The sequence below is a fragment of the Hemicordylus capensis genome, chromosome 4 (genome assembly GCF_027244095.1).
Source record: "Hemicordylus capensis ecotype Gifberg chromosome 4, rHemCap1.1.pri, whole genome shotgun sequence".
NCBI lineage: Eukaryota > Metazoa > Chordata > Lepidosauria > Squamata > Cordylidae > Hemicordylus > Hemicordylus capensis.
Genome location: NC_069660.1, coordinates 36,942,339 through 36,962,342, shown reverse-complemented (window position 1 = coordinate 36,962,342; position 20,004 = coordinate 36,942,339). Strand labels below are relative to the sequence as shown.

General features: G+C 43.2%; 1 protein-coding gene across 2 annotated transcripts in view; it reads right to left on the bottom strand.

Annotated features, from left to right (window-relative positions):
- ZHX3 (zinc fingers and homeoboxes 3) overlaps window positions 1–9,347 on the bottom strand; it is a 70,099-nt gene extending 60,752 nt beyond the window's left edge. For both annotated transcript variants that reach the window (XM_053251009.1, XM_053251011.1), the window contains exon 1: window positions 8,980–9,347. The gene's annotated coding sequence lies outside the window, so the exon portion shown is untranslated. The remainder of the gene's footprint in view (window positions 1–8,979) is intronic.
- Window positions 9,348–20,004: the final 10,657 nt, after the last annotated feature.

Genomic DNA, 20,004 nt, shown 5'->3' with positions numbered 1-20,004 from the left:
CACAAGCATTCCTGATTGCACGCAAAAAGGATGGCTTCACACACACACACACACACACACACACACACCACAGAACTGATAAAAGTATTAACAGACTCAACATATGAACCTGCCTTATACAGAGTCAGAGCAATGGTCCATCATTTACCTCAGAATTATTTGCCCTGACTGGCACTGGCTCTCCAAAGTTACAGACAGGGGTGTTTCCCAATCCCGCCTACAGTTGCCAAGAATTAAATTAGAGATCTTCTGCACATAAAGTATGTGCTCTACCACTGAGTTACAGCCCTTCCAGTGCCTTGGCTATGTTGCTAACCAGTTTCTGACAGAGAGATGGCCAACTCAGATATCAAAGAGAGAGAGAGAGAGATGTTGCACATGTCATCAAGATAATACTAGAATATTGATGAGTACAATAAATGCTTGCAGATGATGTTCTCCACCCCACATCCTAGAGCTGTATTTAAAAAAAAGAAGTTTATATTTCTGGTAGGGAAAATGTGATGAAATGACCAAAGTACACACACAAAATTAAGTCACAATAAGTAGGTTAGTGTATAAGGTGCCACATGACATTGCTTTTATATATTTTATAGAGCAAACTAATCCCAATGTAAAGAGTAAACAAGCCCTTCTTTCCCTAACATGAGGTAAACTTGTTCCAGAAGATGCTTTGCCAACAACAACATGAAGAAAGCAATACAGATCCAATTTACACATGCAGGGTTTGCATCTTTAAGGTCATAATGAAAATATGGCCAGAAGTTCAAGAGAACTGCTTTCTATATGAAGCTGCCTCTGTCCAATTGTGTTTTCATCACCATCCAAATTGTTGCTGAATCAGGCCTTATGCTTATCTCAGTTGGTGCCTTTAATGTTTCCTATGTGATTTGAACACTTTTGTTTTTAAAATAGTGCCTAGGAAATAAAAAGGCTTTTGACTAACAGCTCACTATCGCTAAAGAGTTCATACTTCTACAGTGGGTAATTTGGATACAATTGGGGCATTAATGGAAAACCAATCTCTTTTTTCCAAACACCTCAAAGATAGTTACCACCCAAGGATAGATACCACAGTTTTGCACAAGTTCTAATTCACACAGTGCCTATTCCAACCAACCAGCCATATGTGGCCTGCCTGGTGCTCCACAACCATCATTTTTACACTTAACTGTTTAAGAAAGAAGCAATGAGAACATTCATATGTGTAGATTAGGCTTTGACAATTTTTTCTTTGGATCTAGGAACAAATCCAAAAAAATCAGGAGTCATACAATGGAGGGTAAAATGGGCATCTCTTTATCCCTTTACAAGTAACATACTTAGAACACAAGCATGGCTGCCTGGGACAAATAAAGATTTTATGAATTAACTCTACCTCTCAATATCATAGTCTAGATGTCACGGTTAAAATTATAGGCACGATGGGTCCCTAGAGCCCAAAATTTGTCAAGCCCTGGTGCAAATCTATTTAAAAATGCAGAATGCTTTAGCAGGCAAGAAAATTTGATCCTAACAGAAGAGTTGGTCCAATGAAACAGCTCTCATTTCAAGTCATCGCTATTTTCTTAATCTCTCACTGCCTATGAAACATTTGATCCACTCTCTGCTGCATGTTTTCTCTCCACACATAGCTACTATACCTAATCAACTGAGGCTATAATCCCAACAGGACTACATTAACATGTGTATATTATAGCTTCATCTAATAAAGTGAAAGCCTTGACAAACTTAAATACATGATGCATCCATCAGTCTAAAAACTGATACACACAGATAATATTTTCAGCCAGTGAAAGCAATTACTTTTCAAACATGGGGCACAGAACACAACAAAAAAAGTTACACTGGATTTTTCCACAGTGAGTGGAAATTGTCAGGAATGATTTCCAACTGAAAACCAACACTGGCTTCTGCAACTGTTCTATGTTCACATATCCACTGCAGTACAGTGGAAACATATTCACCTTGAACCAGGGTTAAATTTTATGGGAGCCCTTGGGAAAGCTATTCTGTACCTCTTAGACTTAGTTCTGTAGATGGGGACTAATGGTGACTTACTTTATAGAGCTTTTCCAGGGATAACTGAAGTAAGGAAAGACTTACTCCTCCTTTCCCATCAGCTCATAAGAATAGAAGGAGGACTTGATCTAAGTGTTAATTAAATGTACAATGAGAATTACAGCTCATCGAACCCCACCAGGGCTTAAGCCTAAGGCCTGGGAATACCACATTCCAAGTGCAAACAGCCTACAATCAGAAAGGCGAATGCTGGCATCCAGTGTCATCCAACAGATAAACTGCCTTGGACCAGGGTCCTAATCCCTGCTCCACAAGAATTTGTCAAAATGATGTTTGATTTAATTTCTTGCCTAGAAAATGTGAACAAGTACGATATGCCCACTGTGCTATTATAGACATTAAAAGGTTGCAAAGCTTATTTAACTACTATAGATTATTTAACACAAATGCCATGTTTGTATCACAGCATCGAGGGGTTATATCAATTCATTTCCCATTGACAGATGAGACTACGTAGACTAAAGGCAAAGACTCCTTGACATAGAGTCAAGAAAACCTTTAAATCCTAGTTCTGACTTCATCAAGTCATTAATGGTTTGCCTTAGTTTCACAAGTGTAAAATGGAAACACTAAAAGTCAACTTCACAGGGCTGGTATGTAAATGAATGAAATAAAGGCTGTACATAAAGGGTTTTCTATGCACTATTATCAGCAAGGGAAACTAATAGCATATCTGCCACAGACCCCTCTGGTGCAGTTCATATTTGTTCTTCATCCTCTCTCACTGTTCTTGTGTGTCACACAGCAGCTGGACTAGGGCTTCTTTATAGGATCAGGGGCCCAAAGGGGCTAACCCTTTGAAGAAATAAAGCAACAGGTTGGACAAACTCATGGTTTAGTAAACAGGCAGGGAGCAGTTCTAGATAGACAGTCTGAAAGAAATAGATCAAAACAAGAAAGCAGAGTGTGGCCAATGTGAAGCATATAGCAAAGAAAGGATATACAGGCACCTTGCAGTCCAGAAGCAATGCACAATGTGGTATGTTACACAGACAGAAGCTACAGGCTTCTGTACAGACAGAAGTACAGACAGAAGTTACCCAGATCAACCTGGCCCACATAGAAGATGAAGAAACAAGGTAAGGGAATCCTTTGCACAGGAGATGCACAGAACACAAGTTCCTGCATAGCTCCTAGGACTCAAGTTCAAGTTTCTTTTGAGGTCAAACTATATGCCCATTTTTTCCATGTCTACAGTACAAATGCACAAAAAGCAGTACAAGAACATGAACACATGACAGAAACTGCCAGACTATCATATCTACTGTTTGGTAACTTTACTCATAAATAGGCACACTACCTTAGGAATGGTGAAACAACCCACCTTGAGCCATCATACACCACCTAGAGCAGGGGTTCCTCAAACTTGGTTTAAAGTGTTACTATCCCTGCATGGATCTGCTGTCACACAGAATCCTTTCCTTTCCTCCCATACCACGAAACTTAAACCAGGCACTATGAAGCATGAGCCAGGAACACCAAAAATCAGACACTTCTATCTGCATCACTAAGACCTGTTCTACGCATGCAGCAGAATATGGTTGCTGCACATGTATACCAGGCCACAGGCTATTGGGTGAAGGAGAGATCTGCAAGCAGTTCGAGTCAGGGTGCCATCACTAAAGTCCAGAATCTTCCTGGTTCTGGCAATCAGCTGACCCCAGAGAGCCAGTCCAAAGCCAATGCCTGCTATACAGCTGCCAGATCTGTTGTACTCTCTCAGTATGGACAACATGCCCCTGAAAAAGGCCATTACGCTATCCCTGCTGGCCTGCCTGTTCCAGGTCCTTACCACCCAGAGCTCACCTGATGGCCTGCCCATTCCACGTCCTTGCCAGCTAAAGGGTACATCCAGAGCTCACTGCTACAGTATACACTTTGTATGCACGAAGTCTCAGGTTCAGTCTCTGGCATCACCAGCTAAAAGCTCTCAGATTTAGGAAGCCACTTACAACAAGGGTGATACAAAGCCAGATGGACTGACTTAATCAAAGACAAGTTAATATGCATTTGTGTGCTCACTCTGGTCTGAAACACTGAAGAAACATGCTTCTGCTGTTCCCCACCTATAGGCAGCTGTGGATTTGGGCAATAATTCATATGAACACATTAATATATTTCCTAGAGCACTTTGTAGATTAGAACGGTTCTCTTCTGCACCTTTACTTGGGAGTAAGTCCCACTAAACTCAATGGGATTTATTTTTGAGGCAACATGCACAGATTGCATTGTAAGAACACTAATAATTATCGTTTGGACATGGGAAGATTAATTTTAAACTGTTATCCTACCTTCACTAGAATCACAAGGCAACATTTCAACAGCCAACCAACCTAATTAACATCAGTATCGTTAAATATAATATCTCTTCTGCTGCTATAAAGACAGTTTCCCCTTAAATTCATTTGCTTCTGCTCCTTGCCGGTTTTGTACTCCACTTGATTTTATTGGTCTTTTATTCTCCTCTGTGCTCTTTAAAAAATATATATTCAAATGTGTTCACTGTAAGAAGTTCCAGCTCATGAGGAAACTTTTGGCTCTTCTACATCCATGGAGAATTAGCCATCGATATTTCCTAGGACGCAATGATCTTAAGTTCAGGACTAATGAAATGCAAGTGCTCACATGGAAAGAACACAGAGTAAACTAAACCTAAATTAAAATTGCAGTTGAAGAAAGAAAAAAAGTCAGCAAGGCTGGGAAGAATAAATGTTACGTTATGTTTGTTCCCATCAGTGATTAGAAACATCTAGAAAATAAACATTAAATACAAGAGATGTAGGAGAAAGGGGGAAATGGTTGAGGAGACCAAAAAGCATTTGATTTTTAAGAAGAGAGACCCCTGCCCTTCCTTAGGCCTGTAGCAGACTTTTTAAAACACCATAATCCCAGACCAGTCATTTCCCAGAAATGTTAATCATCCAAGTGAAAGTGACACAAGATTCCAGCACTTGCTCTTTCCACCTGGGACTGGCATTCCACTCAAACATTCCCAATTCCCAAGATCCTCTGCAGGCAGCTACATGCGAATCCAGGAAGATTCTGCCTGCCTAGACTATAATCACAAGTCTTGCAGAAGGCCCAATTACAGCATTCCTACTATCTGTGACACAAACAAACACATGAGCTTTCTTTCCTGTTGTTAAAACAAAACACCAGGTTTTAGGCCAAAGTGATGAAATTCAAGTGCTGCTCCCAATTTTTGCTGCAAATTCTTCAAATGATCTCCTCCAAATTGCTCCACACCTGTAGCTTCATTTTATTACCACTCTTTACTACCATCCATCAGCATTTATGTGACATCCTTAGGACCATAAGAAGCTGCCTTATACGGAGTCAGACCATTGGTCCATTTAGCTCAGTATTGTCTACACTGTCTGGCAGCAGCTCTCCAAGGTTTCAGTCAGCATCTTTCCCAACCTTACCTGGAGATGCCAGGGACTGAACCTGGGATTTTCTGCACACAGGCAGAGGCTCCCCTAAGGAGAATAGCTTACAGCAGACAATGCTCACATGTAGTCTCCCATCCAAATGCAAACCAAGCTGAAGCCTTGCTACTGCAATACTGGCTCACCAACCCACATCTTCAATATGCCTTAATTTTTTCCCCTTTGCTATCACGATCACCTTCTTTTTGCTATGTAAACCACTTACATTTGTTTAAAAGTATATACATATTTTGAATACAGGCATCAACACATTTTGTTTGGATCTAGGAGTCAGCCCAAAAGTGTAGGAGTGAGCTAACTGACAAAATTACCACATACAGTGATGGACACTGTGAGCAAAGGGAAGGTAAATGGGCTTCTCTTTATCCCTTTTACAAGTAACATACTTAGAATAGAAACAGGGATGCCTAGGACAAATAAAGATCTTATGAAACTCTACCTCTGAATATCCTAACCTATCCACCATGGGTCTCTGGTGCCTGAGATTCCTATAAAGTCCTATAAATAAAGCAAATTACTGTTATTCCTATTGTATAGCTGGTAAACCTAAATAGGAATGTGCAGAACTGGTTCAACCGCGAACCAAGCTGGTTCGAGTGGTTTGACTGCGAACCGCTTCGAACCAGTTCAAGCTGGTCCATCGATCAGTTTGACTGAAATAGTTTGCATACCCACAGTTTGGTCTGAATTCAGACTGAACCACCCCAAACGGTCCGTGCCCACTCCTAAACCTAGACTGATACGGCTAATCTATGTTACATGCAATTTCATGTAACTGTCTTGTGTGAAAAGCAGTCATAGAAAACTGTAATAAAGAGGAGCACATGGGGAGCTTAACCCTGTCCCTGCCAGTTGCTTTTCCACTCAAAATCACCTCCCAGCACTCCTTGCCCCCTGCCTCTTCTGCCAAGATATAAGTCCCTATACCCTTTTCTGCCATTGTGAGAAAAGTGGCTGAAGCTTAGAGTGAGAAAACAGCACAAGGAGAAAGAGTAAAGCAAACACACACACTGCTGATCATCTACTCAAGTTTACAGACTCTTGAGGCTGCTTTCCATTTTTATTTTTTTTAAAGTCATCAGGGAAAGTTACAAATGCCTATACGGAATGTGACTTACTAAAGGCCACAGAGGCAAAGCCAGGGCTGAGTTGGGATCTAAGCCCTAATGTTTCATGTACAACTCGATCCATTGACACTAAACACACACACACACACACACACACACACCTACCTACCTTATTTCTGTTCAGGGTGTATTTAGGAGGAGTAGCCTGCTTGTAATATAAAGCAACCCACTTACAGAATTTCTAAGCAACAAAAATGACAAGAAAAAGGGGGGGGGGACAAAATATGAAAATTTATAGGCAATTGCTCCAGTCGAATGGCCCTCACCAGTTGAAAGAAAATAAACGTGTTAACTATCAAAGTTAAACCTAAAATGTTTTTTAAAGGAGAAAGGCCCAAAGGAAATGCCAGTATTTATTTTAATTTACCAAATGCAGTTGCCATATTGTGACCTAACTGAAATTAACAGCAACTTGCAAAATAGACTGTTTTATTGGTTGTTGTCACCTGTCAAAGAGACACAGGTTTATAAGAGAGACACAACACAGGTAATACTGTGTTCACCACAAACTGGCATGCAAGCAACGTGATGGCCAGGCAAACCTATGAAACAATGCAACCTTATGCTACTGTAAACACACGTCAAATCCTTATGGCCCATGAGCTACATGTGCCACCTACTCATGCAACCATTCAGTACAGAAGAACAGAATTTTGATATTCTGAGAAATCTTAGCTTTCAAGTTTAAAATGCAAGTTTCTAGTCCTTGTGTGGCTATATGAATAAATATTTGAGCGAGTGTGTATAATGGAATATCAAAAAGGAAGGAAGAAAAAGACATCCACATTATATGAACATCTGAAACTTGAAAGGAGAATTATGCAAGGCAATTTACATAATGTATTCTCAACACAAAACAGAGACTCCTTTAGCCCAATATCTGGATTTTTAAGAAGGAGTACACTCAGCCCTGTGACAATACACTGATCTGTAACTATACAAAGATCTTCCTGCCTCAAGTGTTTGTACTTTTGCCACATAATCTTCTCTACTGGGATGTCCCAACCAACAACCTTTTAAAACCTCAATAGCATTCTCAGGAGCCAGGTTAAATCCCTCTTAATGCTTCCTTTTGCTTTACCTAACAAAATATCTTAGAAACTTCACAGCAGTAGACAAGAAATGTGACATCAGCCTTAGAATCAGAAAAGCTGAAGGAAAAGCTGGGAACAGCCAGGTAATGAAAAAGGAAAGGAGTCCATCAGCAATGTATGAAGGAATAGAGAAGATCCTGAAGAATTGATAAATAAACCATATAACACCAGAATAAACGTAGCTCTGGAAGTGATTGGAAAGAAGAGTAAATACAAACGAACGAACAAAATTAAACAACTTTCCCAAGAGTCAGAAAAATAAAAAATCTGGAGAAGTTGAACAAAGGTAGTACATTGTGTCTTAAGAAGAATGGCAAAAATAAGACAAGGGACAGGATATCAGAACCAATCTATAGAGGAAAGGAATTAGATGGCTTTCCTGTGGGATGGAAGAAGTGAGAAATAAGTTGGAGCAGGGTCTAAGAAGACTGGATAGATAATCAACAGCCCAAGAGCAAGAAGGGAGTGTTTGTGTACACACAGCTAGTGGCAGATGACAAGAGTATAGCCGGGATGGGACACAACATAGCAAAGAGGTAGGGAAAGCCAAGGAGGACCAGTGGAAAGAGAGTATAAGGAACACTGGTATAAAGACAGGAGTAGAAAAAAGTGGAGGAGAGCGACAGGGGCACTAGGGAATTAAGAATCCTTTGAGGGATAAAGGGGTTGGCGTGGTGGTGGGAAAACAGTGTCTCTGGTAAGACAAAGAGAGATGGATGCCAGAGTGGGGGACACAGCCCAGAATAGCAGGGTGGGAATGCCCGGAAGGGGGTGGGAGGGCTAGTTGCTGACAGTCTAGATAGCAATGGGGAGAAAAGGGCCAGGGAAAGGGGCATGACTAATTGGAGTGGGAAAGAGGACCAAGACGTGAGGGGGGGTGTAATTGTGAGGAGGGGGGCGTTCAGCGACACTGTCTTCAACATAGGGGAGAGAAGAAGGGGACAGATATGAAGGTATATGGAGGAGTCCAGTGGGGGGGGGAAGTGGGGGGGGTAAGTGACAGGGGGCTTGAGAATTGGGGTGGGAGGGGTACTCAACCAGAAAATAAGAGAAAGTGAGAGGGAACTATCAGAGGATTTAAAGGGGCGTGAACCCCGGGGGTGGAGGGAGAGGTAATGAAGTGGGGCAGGGTACAGCTCAGGGCCCCAAATTTCAGGGTGCTGGGAAAGGAAAAGGAGGCAGGCAGGCAGACACAGCTCGGTGAGCTCCAGAGTTCCCAGGACTCACCTCCTCCAGTGTGGTCGCTTCCCCGTCGGCTCGCCGGTCTGGGTCCCTGGAGGGAGCGAAGCAGCGCCTCCGTGCTGCCCGGCTGCCGAGGCCCCGACTGTGGCTCTCTCTGGCGGGGTAGCGCTGGTGGGGCGTGCTGCCGAACCGACGCCACGGAACCTATTCACGGCGGGGGGTAGACTCAGCAGACTCCCTATGTCAGGAAGGGGAAGAAGAACTCGGCGCGGGCGGGCGCTACACACAGAGGAATCAGCACGAATCTGCAACACTAATCTTCAGCCACCGAGGGGGAGAGCCGAGGGGGCGGTGACGTAAGCGGAGTCGGGCCTGGGTGTACGCATGCGCCGTGGTGGCGTTGGGTCCTGGGCAGTCTCTGGTGGGGTTGTTTCATTTTGCTGATGGGAAGGTTCTTATGCAATTCCTTCATTTGTTGTTGTCTTTTTTGTCTGTTCGTTTTTTAACCTTCTTCTCTCCCTGGTTTAATTTTCTTCTCGTCCTCCTTCCCCAGTTATTTCCACGTTTTCGAGTTTCACCTCTCTCTCCGACCCTACTTTAAATCGAGATAGAGCTCGCTCTGTTTAATGTAATAGAAATATCCATTGAAGGGATATGCCCCGTCTTGGGAAAAGGTTAGCCCTCTAGGCTTGGCCTGGAGTCTCCAGGTGATTTATTAAAAGCGATTCTGGAAATGTTAATGGCTTAGTATGTGAAAAAATATTAGGAGAAAAAAGTCTCAAGAAATAGTTTCATTGTTGGCAGCCTGGTGCACATGAACACTGAGATTCTTAAATCCAGTCTTATGGGCTATTTAAAGAAGTATTTACTTGTGGAAGTCCCAACATGTTCAAAATTAATTCCTGCTACCTCTCCTCAAGCCACCTAATGGTGCAGTAGGAAATGACTTGACTAGCAAGCCAGAGGCTGCCAGTTCGAATCCCTGCTGGTATGTTTCCCAGACACCTATATCAGGCAGCAGAGATATAGGAAGATGCTGAAAGGCATCATCTCATACTGCGTGGGAGATGGCAGTGGTAAACCCATCCTGTATTCTACCAAAGACAACCCCAGGGCTCTGTGGTCGCCAGGAGTCTACACTGACTCGATGGCACACTTCACCTTTACCTCTACTCTGCTCTCCTGCCACTCTGTAATGTAACTTACCAATTCCTGGACTCTTGAAATAAGAGAGGATATATAATGATGTGATTCTAATATCTAGCAAATGGGGACAAATACCAAGGAAAGTGGCAAGGTGGGGAGGTTTTGTGACCACAGTATTTGTGCTGATCCTGCTAATGTGCCGTGTGGCTCAGCACAGTTTTTAGCACAACTCCACCCACCCCCCTGTTTGTTTGTTTGTTTATTTATTTATTATTTTAAAAAATTATACCACCCTTCCAAAAGGCACAGGGCGGTTTACATTAAAACACTATTAAAATCAATTAACAATTAAAACAGAAATTATAAAACTGCATAAAATAATAATTAACAATTAAAACATCATAAAACACCAATTAAATAGCCAAAAAAAATTAAAAACAAGTTTTAAAAGCCTGAGAAAGCTTGGTTGAAGAAATGTGTTTTCAGCAGTTTTTTTAAAATTGCCAGAGATGGGGAGGCTAGTATCTTAGTAGGGAGCGCATTCCACAATCTTGGGGCAGCAGCTGAGAAGGCCTGTCTCTGTGTAACTACCAAACAAGTTGGTGGCAATTGGAGACGGACCTCCTCAAGTGACCTCAATGGGCGGTGGGGCACATGGCTAAGAAGACGTTCTCTTAAATACCCAGGACCTAAGCCATTTAGGGCTTAGCACTTTGTATTTTGCCTGGAAACCTATTGGCAGCCAGTGTTGCTCCATCAACAGAGGAGTAATGTGGTCTCTCTGAGATGCCCCAGAGACCAACCTGGCTGCCACATTCTGAACCAACTGAAGTTTCTGGACTACGTACGAAGGCAGCCCCACATAGAGCGCATTACAGAAGTCAAGTCTAGAGGTTACCAACAAATGTACCACTGTTTTGAGGTCATTGATCTCGAGAAACAGGCGCAGCTGGTGTATCAGCCGAAACTGATAGAAAACACCCCGGGCCACCGCCTCAACCTGAGAAACCAGGGAGAGGTGTGAATCCAGAAGTACTCCCAGACTGCGAACCTGTTCCTTTTGGGGAAGTGTGACCCCATCTAGAACAGGGAGATCAAAATCGTCTCTAGAGTGCTGACCCCGCACAATAAGTACCTCCATCTTATCTGGATTCAGCTTCAGTTTATTCTCCCTCATCCAGCCCATTACTGCTTTCAGGCAGGCATTTAGGGAGGACATGCCAACTCCTGAAGAGGTTGACATGGAGAAGTAGATCTGGGTGTCATCAGCGTACTGGTAACATCCAGCTCCAAATCCTCGATGTTCTCCCAGCGGTTTCATGTAGATGTTAAAAAGCATTGGAGAAAGTATGGAACCTTGAGGGACACCATACTTAAGCTCAGAATTCTGGAGTAAGGTAGGGTTGACTGTTAGAAGTCTAATCAAATGTACTTTTTCAAAATTATGTACTCATCAGTTGTAATAAAGGTAGCTGATTTCCTGAAACAATTTTCCAAGGTTTTCCCAAAATAGACAGTTGGCATTTTGCTTTCTCAAGGGATTTAACTGTGTTTGCCAGATAATCATCCAGCCTTCTTAAAAATCCCAGAGAGAAAGACTCCACAACTTCCATACACAATTATTTTTGTATCATTATGAAATTGTTAAAAATATTTATATACTCTTCTTCAATTCAAAAATGGTCTAAACCTTGCAAAAGGAATGAGAAGATGCTTGCCACAATTTAAAACCAGCACACTAGCAACAGCCACTGAAGGAATATTCTGCTGGGTTGAATAGGGACAGTTGCTCTCCCCCTGCTAAATGTAAGAGAGCCACTACTTTAAAGTGTGCCTCTTTGCCCAGTTAGTAGGGGTTAACCAGCTTCTTGGGCATGTTTGTTCCTTCCATTTGTGGTAATAACATTGTGCAGCCAGGCAATATATTTTAGAGGGTGCAGTAGTTTGGTCGGAATCCTAAGAACAGCTTTGCAAGTGCCATTTGGAGTTTATTTTCTCTCTCTGTGTGTGGTGCCCTCCCCACCCAATCTGGAGAGCAATACAGTATGGCATATTGTTGAAATGAATGCAAGGGGTGCTGGGGGTGGGGTGGGGGAGAGACACCAGACCCTTTCTATCTTGAGAACATTTGGGGGCAGGGGGGTAACAGTTTCAGAAAATAACACAGTTTCCATTTATTACAAACATATACCTCGTTTTTAAAGCCTACATTTTCTCAAGTTTCTAACTATCCTCCAGAGTTCTACCATCCTCCAGAGTTTGGACAAAAAGAACACAAACTTGTTTCATGTGTGTGGGTGTGACTTTATAAATAAAGATGTGTGCCAATATGCTTCCTGCATTCCTGCTATTTCCATTTCAGGATGACTTCCCAGCATGACCTGTTTAGTTAATGACGTATTTGTGCACGCCCTTCTGTATTTTTTTGCTCTGCGTTTGAGTCACTGGAAAAGCTCCCATTGATTTCAATAGGCTGACAATGTTTAACAGCCCAGTCCTGAAGATCTGCTTTAGATTATGGTGCAAACAGTGGCATGTGGAGCCACACCTACAGCAGCATCCGATGCCTAACTGCTAGGAACCCCTCCTGTCTCTGATTAAGTACTACTATCATAGGCGTAGTGTCTATTGGACAAGGTAGGGCAAATGTCCCTGGGCCCAGAGAGTCAGGGCCCCCACAAGCAGAGGCCTCCTGCCTCTTGGGGAGCCTTCGAATTATTTGAGGGGCCACCCTGCCATGGCTGCTGCTCTGCCGCTGCCCGGCCGATATTTCTCACACTAGAGCTGAACAATTGGAGCCCAGGGAACATGCACATGCATCTGCTCTTTGTCCCCAGGGAAACTCGCTATGCCCCTGACTACAATGCAAATCCAGTGAAGGGGCATGGCAGTTTTCTGTGCATCCTAATGGCCTGTGAGCAGCCAGGATGAAATTATGAAAGGCCTTCCTTGCTTCTTTTTTCTTCTCCCCAATGGAAGCATGGTTCAAGTGCAGATATCCGCAGTTTAGGCTCACTGTCAGTCTTTAAGAGAGCCCTACAAACCTATTAGTTTGGCCTGGCCTTCCAAGGCTTGTAAAGTGTTGTTGTTTTTTAAAAGTATTTTAATTGGTTTTAAATGGTTTTAATCGTTTTTTAATTGTTTTTATATTGTTTTAGCATTGGGTTTGAATTGTGGGTTTTATGTCTTTAAAAAAAAAGTTTTACACTGCCCAGAGCCTCTGGATGGGGCGGTTAATAAATGTAATAAATAAATAAATAAATAGCTAAGTGCCTTTCTGAAATCACATTGTGCCAGCATGGGGGGCATATGCTGGAGCACCAGTATTCATGACTGCTGCTGCATATGCCTTGGATGCCTATGCCTATAGCTGGATCCAACTCCAACTCACCATCATCAAATACAGTGTGAATAATATGAACATAGGGTTCTTACATCCAACCCTGTGAGTGCTTTTATTTATAAACTGTCATTGACCAGGGAAAGTCATTTTGCGTAGATCACACAGGAAAGTTCAAAAAATTAAATATGGGTAATAGAGGTATGTGTGTGTGTTTTGTTTTAAATTAATGTGTCTGTACTAGAAAACTATACTATACTAGACAGTGTCTATACTAGACAGTTTGAAATTTGTAGAATTTCAACTTCAAACATTTGTCATTTTAAATAATTACCATATGTGGTAAATTTGAATCTGAGAAAGATCTTCTGCTTCTGTTGGTAATGATGTTGTTTTGGAGTTATTGATCTGATTGAGTGTTAAAAATCTGTTGAGAACAATAACAGTTAAAATATGATGATTATATTCAGAATGTACAGAAAGGAAATGGGGAAAAACCCCTTTCCCCAAGCATATTCCATTGTGAAATGTTGTGCATTCAGCTAATTTCAGTGGCAGGACTGTGTATGCAGAATTTGCTATCTGTAGATCATTGGGAAGTATGACTATTTTGCACCAAGCAACTGTTCAAAATATATAATAGATATATTCACTTATGAATACTTTAAAAAAAAAATCCTGCTTCTCAGCATTTTCCCCAAAGTGGCTTATAACATTAAAACTCTATAACCATACAGTGAACTTACCTAAAAACAAGGCTGTATTAAACAACAAAGAATCTCAAAACCAACTGATCATGAATAACATTTCCAGCATTATGGCCAGCCCAAATAGGATGGTCATTGCCATTCTTTAAGAGAGAGCTGCCAGCTTTGGGTTTCCAGATGTTGTTACCGGACAACATGCTACCGGAGAGGCCAACATACGTGTGATGGTATGGTCTGAAGGTAGATGACCAATCTTGCTAGCTTCATTCAGACATTCTGTTGTACCCGTATTCATGTGTCTGTACACATATGCATATTTTTGTGTGAATGACTATACTTGTGTTCATTTTTTAAAGAGCTTGGGTACAGTCCTCCTGAAATGCAGGATATGGATAGGAAGTATACTGCTGTACTTGCATTCAGCATAACATATGAATAACCGTACCTGCATACAGAACTATACCTAGGTACACTATACACAGATTGTATGAATGTTGGACATAGTGTGTGACTAGGGCTGCTGAAACTACCAGATCTGGGGCTGCTCAACACTGAATGGGAGGCTGCCTAGGAATTATATGCATGCCACCTTGGGGGCAAAGGCAGACTATAAATGCACAGAATAAATTAATAAGCTCATCTCATTTAACTCCTTCTGAAGCCAAGCCTTGAAGCCAGAAACCGGAGGCCCTGTAAATCCCATGACCTGCTCGTGGAAATCACTGGTATACATTTTAAAAAAAAAAAACCCACCCAAAAAAACCCTTGCCCAGAGTGCCTTCATATTTAGTGAGAAGCTTTAGTGGTGTAGAAAAAAAATGCCCCTGAAACACCACTGAGATGGGTCTCAGTGATATTTGATCATCTCCTGGGTGCATATTTCCTGATCTTTGCCCTTTCTCAAGCACTCAGTTCCAATGATGTGAAACTGTGATGTGACTAGAAAAATAAAAGACTGTTGACAAACAGCTGGTGCTTTTCTGATCCAAAAAGCATGCAATCAATGATCTTGACATTTTGAAATTAGTTACCCCTGGAAAAAAATCCACCTCATCTTAGTTAGGTTTCATTTCACTGCCTGGGAATTTACATTCTTTGTGGGGAAGCTTCTGTCTTTGTTTTTCCCCTTGTGTTACTCTTTGCTGAATCACTTCTTTGAAAAGCCTCTTTGTTGATCTACTGGCAAAAATCAGAGCAGCTTTCAAAGCCAGCTGAGAACCAGAGACAGGAAACAGGACACTTTGCCAGGTTTCCTCCCTCAGCCTCTCTCTGTGGTTTTAAATGTCTCTTTATCGCTCCTCCTGGGAGAAGAGGGGACTGGCTGGGAAATCCCTTTCATGTCCCTCCTCCTCTCCGTGGGGATTCCCTCTGACCTAAAAGGGTGCGGTGAAAGCAGAGAGAAAGAGAGAGGGTGTCACACAGGCTGTTGCTGGTTGCTGAGTTTTGCTTCACCACCTTGCTTCAAACTACAGCAACGCAGTGTGGAAGTAGCAACAGCAGTAGCATGTTTTAAAAACTCAGGCTGCTGAGGTCTCTCTCACACTTCACTCAACGTATCTTGGCCAGCAGTGTGTCTGCCAAACAGGATTCCTGAAATGAGTCCTAGAGACATCATTTTAGCAATTACAGAGGAAGCTCTGAGAGACTTTTCCGCCCTTTCTTGTTTCATTCATTCATTCAGTTTTTATACCACCTTTCAAAGACATCCCAAGGTGGTTTACAAAAGTTAAAATACAATAAAACGCCATAAAATCACATTTAAAACCTTAAAATCAGTTGACAAATGACCAAAATGATGAATATGTATATGCCGCTTTTCAACAAAAGTTCCCAAAGCAATCAATATAAATAAAATGGCTCCCTGTCCCCAAAGGGCTCACAATCTAAAAAAGAAACATAAGATAGACACCAGCAACAGCCACTGGAGGGATGCTGTGCTGGGGATGGACAGGGCCAGTTGTTCTCCCCCTGCTAAATAAAGAGAATCACCACTTTTAAAAGGTGCTTCTTTGCTCAGTTAGCAGGGGACACACCAGTAAAAACCATAAAAAAGACAATCAGAAGCATGAGAGATGAGAAACCTGGCATCCTCTAGGGGTTAAAAGCCTGAACAAATAAAAAGGTCTTTAGTTGTTTTTTTAAAAGCAGCCACAGAGGTCAATGAGTGCACATTCACTGGGAGAGCATTCCAGAGCCTGGGGGCAACAGCAGAGAAGGCCCTGTCCCACCATGCATGACAATTTAGCCTCTCTCAGTGTCGGCAGAGAGCAAAGGCCCCTTTGGTGACCTTGTTGACTTTCAACACCTTCAGAAATTGTATATACAGAAAGAGCAAGTGTGCAGCTTGCGGGTGTTGCTGGATGTGGCTCTGCTTTTGGATGCTCAGGTAGAGGTGGTGATTACCAGGGGTGCAGAATCCCTTTGTGAGCAGGTGGTCCTTCAGGTACCTAGGGCCCAAACCATTAAGGGCTTTAAAGGTAATGCCCAGCACCTTGAATTGGATCTGGAAACAAATTGGCAGCCAGTGCAGTTCTTTCAAAATTGGTGAAATATGCTCCAAGCGAAAAGTTCCAGAGAGAACCCTGGCAACTGCATTCTACGCCAACTGACGTTTCAGAATATTCTTCAAGGACAGCCCCATGTAAACCACATTGCAGCTGTGATGTGACTGAGGCATGGGTAACCATGGCCAGATCCTCCTTCTTGAGAAAGGGACACAGTGGGTGCACTAGCCAAAGGTGTTCAAAGGCACCCCTGGTCACCACCTCCACCTGAGCATGCAAAAGCAGATCCACATCCAGTAACACCCCCAAGCTGCCCACTTGCTCTTTCTGTATATACGATTTCTCAACATGTTGAAAATTGAGATCCTTATAGACAGAAAACCATCTATCTATCTATCTATCTCTCTATCTCTCTATCTCTCTATCTATCTATCTAATTGGTACACCACCCCAAACCCTCATCTCTGGGGGGTTAACAATAACATAAAAAAAGTTAAAACATACATAAAACTTAAAACAATTGAAACAATTTAAAAGTCAAAAAGGGATTAAAATCTAAAAAGCTGAAAAGGCTTGGGTGAAGAGGTAGGTTTTCAAATGCTTTTTAAAAATTGCCAGAGATGGGGAGGATCGTATTTCAGTAGGGAGCACATTCCACAATCTCGGGGCAGCAACCAAGAAGGCCTGTCCCCATGTGGCCACCAGCTGAACTGGCGGCAACTGGAGACGGACCTCTCCAGACGACCTCAAAGGGCGGTGGGGCTCATAATGAAGAAGATGTTCTCTTCAGTACCCAGGGCCTAAGCTGTTTAGGGCTTTATAGGTTATAACCAGCACTTTGTATTTTGCCCAGAAACTTATAGATGTCGGTGTTCCCAATTTTTTGACGAAAAATCCCCTAAAGAGGATCATCACCTGCCTGCCCCCTCACCAACTGCCCCCATGTTGGTCAATGGAATGGGATATTCATGAGTTCATGCTGTTAAGAATAAGCAGTTAACTGATAAGCAGGTGGGCAGAGGTAATGGAACTCTATGGCAAGGGGGAGAGGAGGCCTTGAACAGAAAGAGTGAGAAATTTATCAGCATGAAGAACACTCCCTCAAGACAGTCACAAACCCTCCTGCTTCTGAAGGGAAAGTTGTGTAACACTCTTTTGTTTTTTCACCACCTATTTCACAGCTTTATATTTCTGAGGGGAAAGGAGTTTGAAATGGAGCTGGGACTGAGCACCGGCCCCACATGCATAAAATACCCAGGAAACTGGCTCGGTGGGGGGGGTCGCAAACAAAGTAGGGCCCAGGTTAGAGCAGGCACTCCTGTCTTTGTTGGTAATTTTTGGCTTTTTCATTACACTCAGAGCACAGGTAGCACTTGTAGACCAGGGATGTATTGCAACATTTTGTTGTGGGTATCCTATATGTCTGTCTATGGAACATTTGTTTCATTTATTTATATATTTATACATCTTATATCCCGCTCTTCCTCCAAGGAGCCTAGAGCGGTGTACTACATACTTAGGTTTCTGCTCACAACAATCCTGTGAAGTAGGTTAGGCTGAGAGAAGAGTGACTGGCCCAGAGTCACCCAGCAAGTATCATGGCTGATTTGAACTTGGGTCTCCCTGGTCCTAGTCCAGCACTCTAGCCACTACACCACGCTGGCTCCATGCGAAGGACCTTCTTGATATTCCTGCTACTAATACCCTTGCTAGACAGATAAGGTCCAGCGAAATTCAGTTGTCCAAGTTCATCCTCCAGGTGGCAATGCCTGCTACCAACATAGCCTGGCAGGGAGTTATCCTCTGTTCCCTGTAACAGGAATTCCCACGCAATGTAAACTACAACTGCCAGCATGCTCAACTGCTATGGCTTTGGGCTGGGAATCATGGGAATTGTAGTCACCAACATCTGGGAATCCCTGTTACAGGGGACACTGGAGTTATCCCAACTGCATATTACAAATGGTTCTGGGATTAGGGCTTTCCCTGTTATATATTGCTGAAGCCACCTGTCTACATTGCTTCTGATATTCTGCCTTCTGAAGCAGAATATGTGATTAGACTGAATACAATAATCTCCCTTTTTAAAACTTAAGACACTTTACCAGAACATTTTGTCTCATGCATTGAGTTGCACTAACTACAGAAGAGCTGCAGCTCAAACTTATTCAGCAAAACCAGCTGCATTACAGTAAGTGAGCAGAGAGAATGGAAGAGAAGCAATGCACTGGCATTGTGTGTTTAGATACCTGTGCATGCTTGTGGATACACCAGCCCTCCACTAAGTGCATAATCACAACCTTTTGCATCCACTTCAGAGATCATATTTCGGAACACAGAAATAGGAAGCTGCCTTATACCGAGTCAGATCATGGTCCATCTAACTCACTATTGTCTACACTGATGCAGCAGCTCTCTAAGGTTTCAGACACAGGAGTCTTTTCTAGCCCTACCGGGAGATGCCACCAAAAAGTGAGCCTGGGGCCTTCTCCATGCAAAGCAGGTTTTCTACTACTAGGCTATGGTCCCTTTCTACCAAACCATGAGCTTTCCCTGGAACGTATAAATAGTGTGCCGTCAAATTGATGTCGACTCCTGGTTACCACAGAGCCCTGTGGTTGTCTTTGGTAGAATACAGGAAGGGTTTAGCATTTCCATCTCCCAAGCAGTATGAGAGGATGCCTTTCAACATCTTCCTATATCACTGCTGCCTGATAGCGATTGGTGTTTCCCATAGTCTAGGAAACATACCAGCAGGGATTCACAGGGGCATACCAAGGTAATTTGGGCACCCGGACCGGCCAGCCGCAAGGCCCATCCCCACCCCACATCGTGTGTGCGAGCCCCCCCCCCCCAACCACCTTTGGGGGGCCCATCCCACTAAACCTCTGCTGGGTTGTTTTCTTTTTTAATTCTTACCATGGCCGAGGGGTGGCTGCAGGGGGTAGTGGTGGTGATGAAGTAGTCCTCCCCCCCTCCCCCGGCGGTGGTGGGGACCTGAGCGACGCTGCTCCCTTCCATCTGGGCCAGCATCTTTAACAAACTGCGAGGCGCGCCTGTGCAGTTGAGATCGTCACAAGCCGGTGACATCACAGGCTTGCGATGATCTATAAACTGCACCAGTGTGCCTCGTAGTTTGTTAAAGACACTGGCCTGAATGCCGCCGGGGGAGGGGGGGAGAAGGAAGAAGGACTGCTCCATCCCCCCCCCGCAGCCACCCCTTGGCCACAGCAAGAATTTTTTAAAAAGTGAGGTTCCCCCCCCCCCCAGATCTTGGAGAACCAGACCAGGCCCCTAAGGTCCAGGAGTTAGTGCACCTCTGGGGATTCGAACCGGCAACCTCTGGCTTGCTAATCAAGTAATTTCCCTGCTG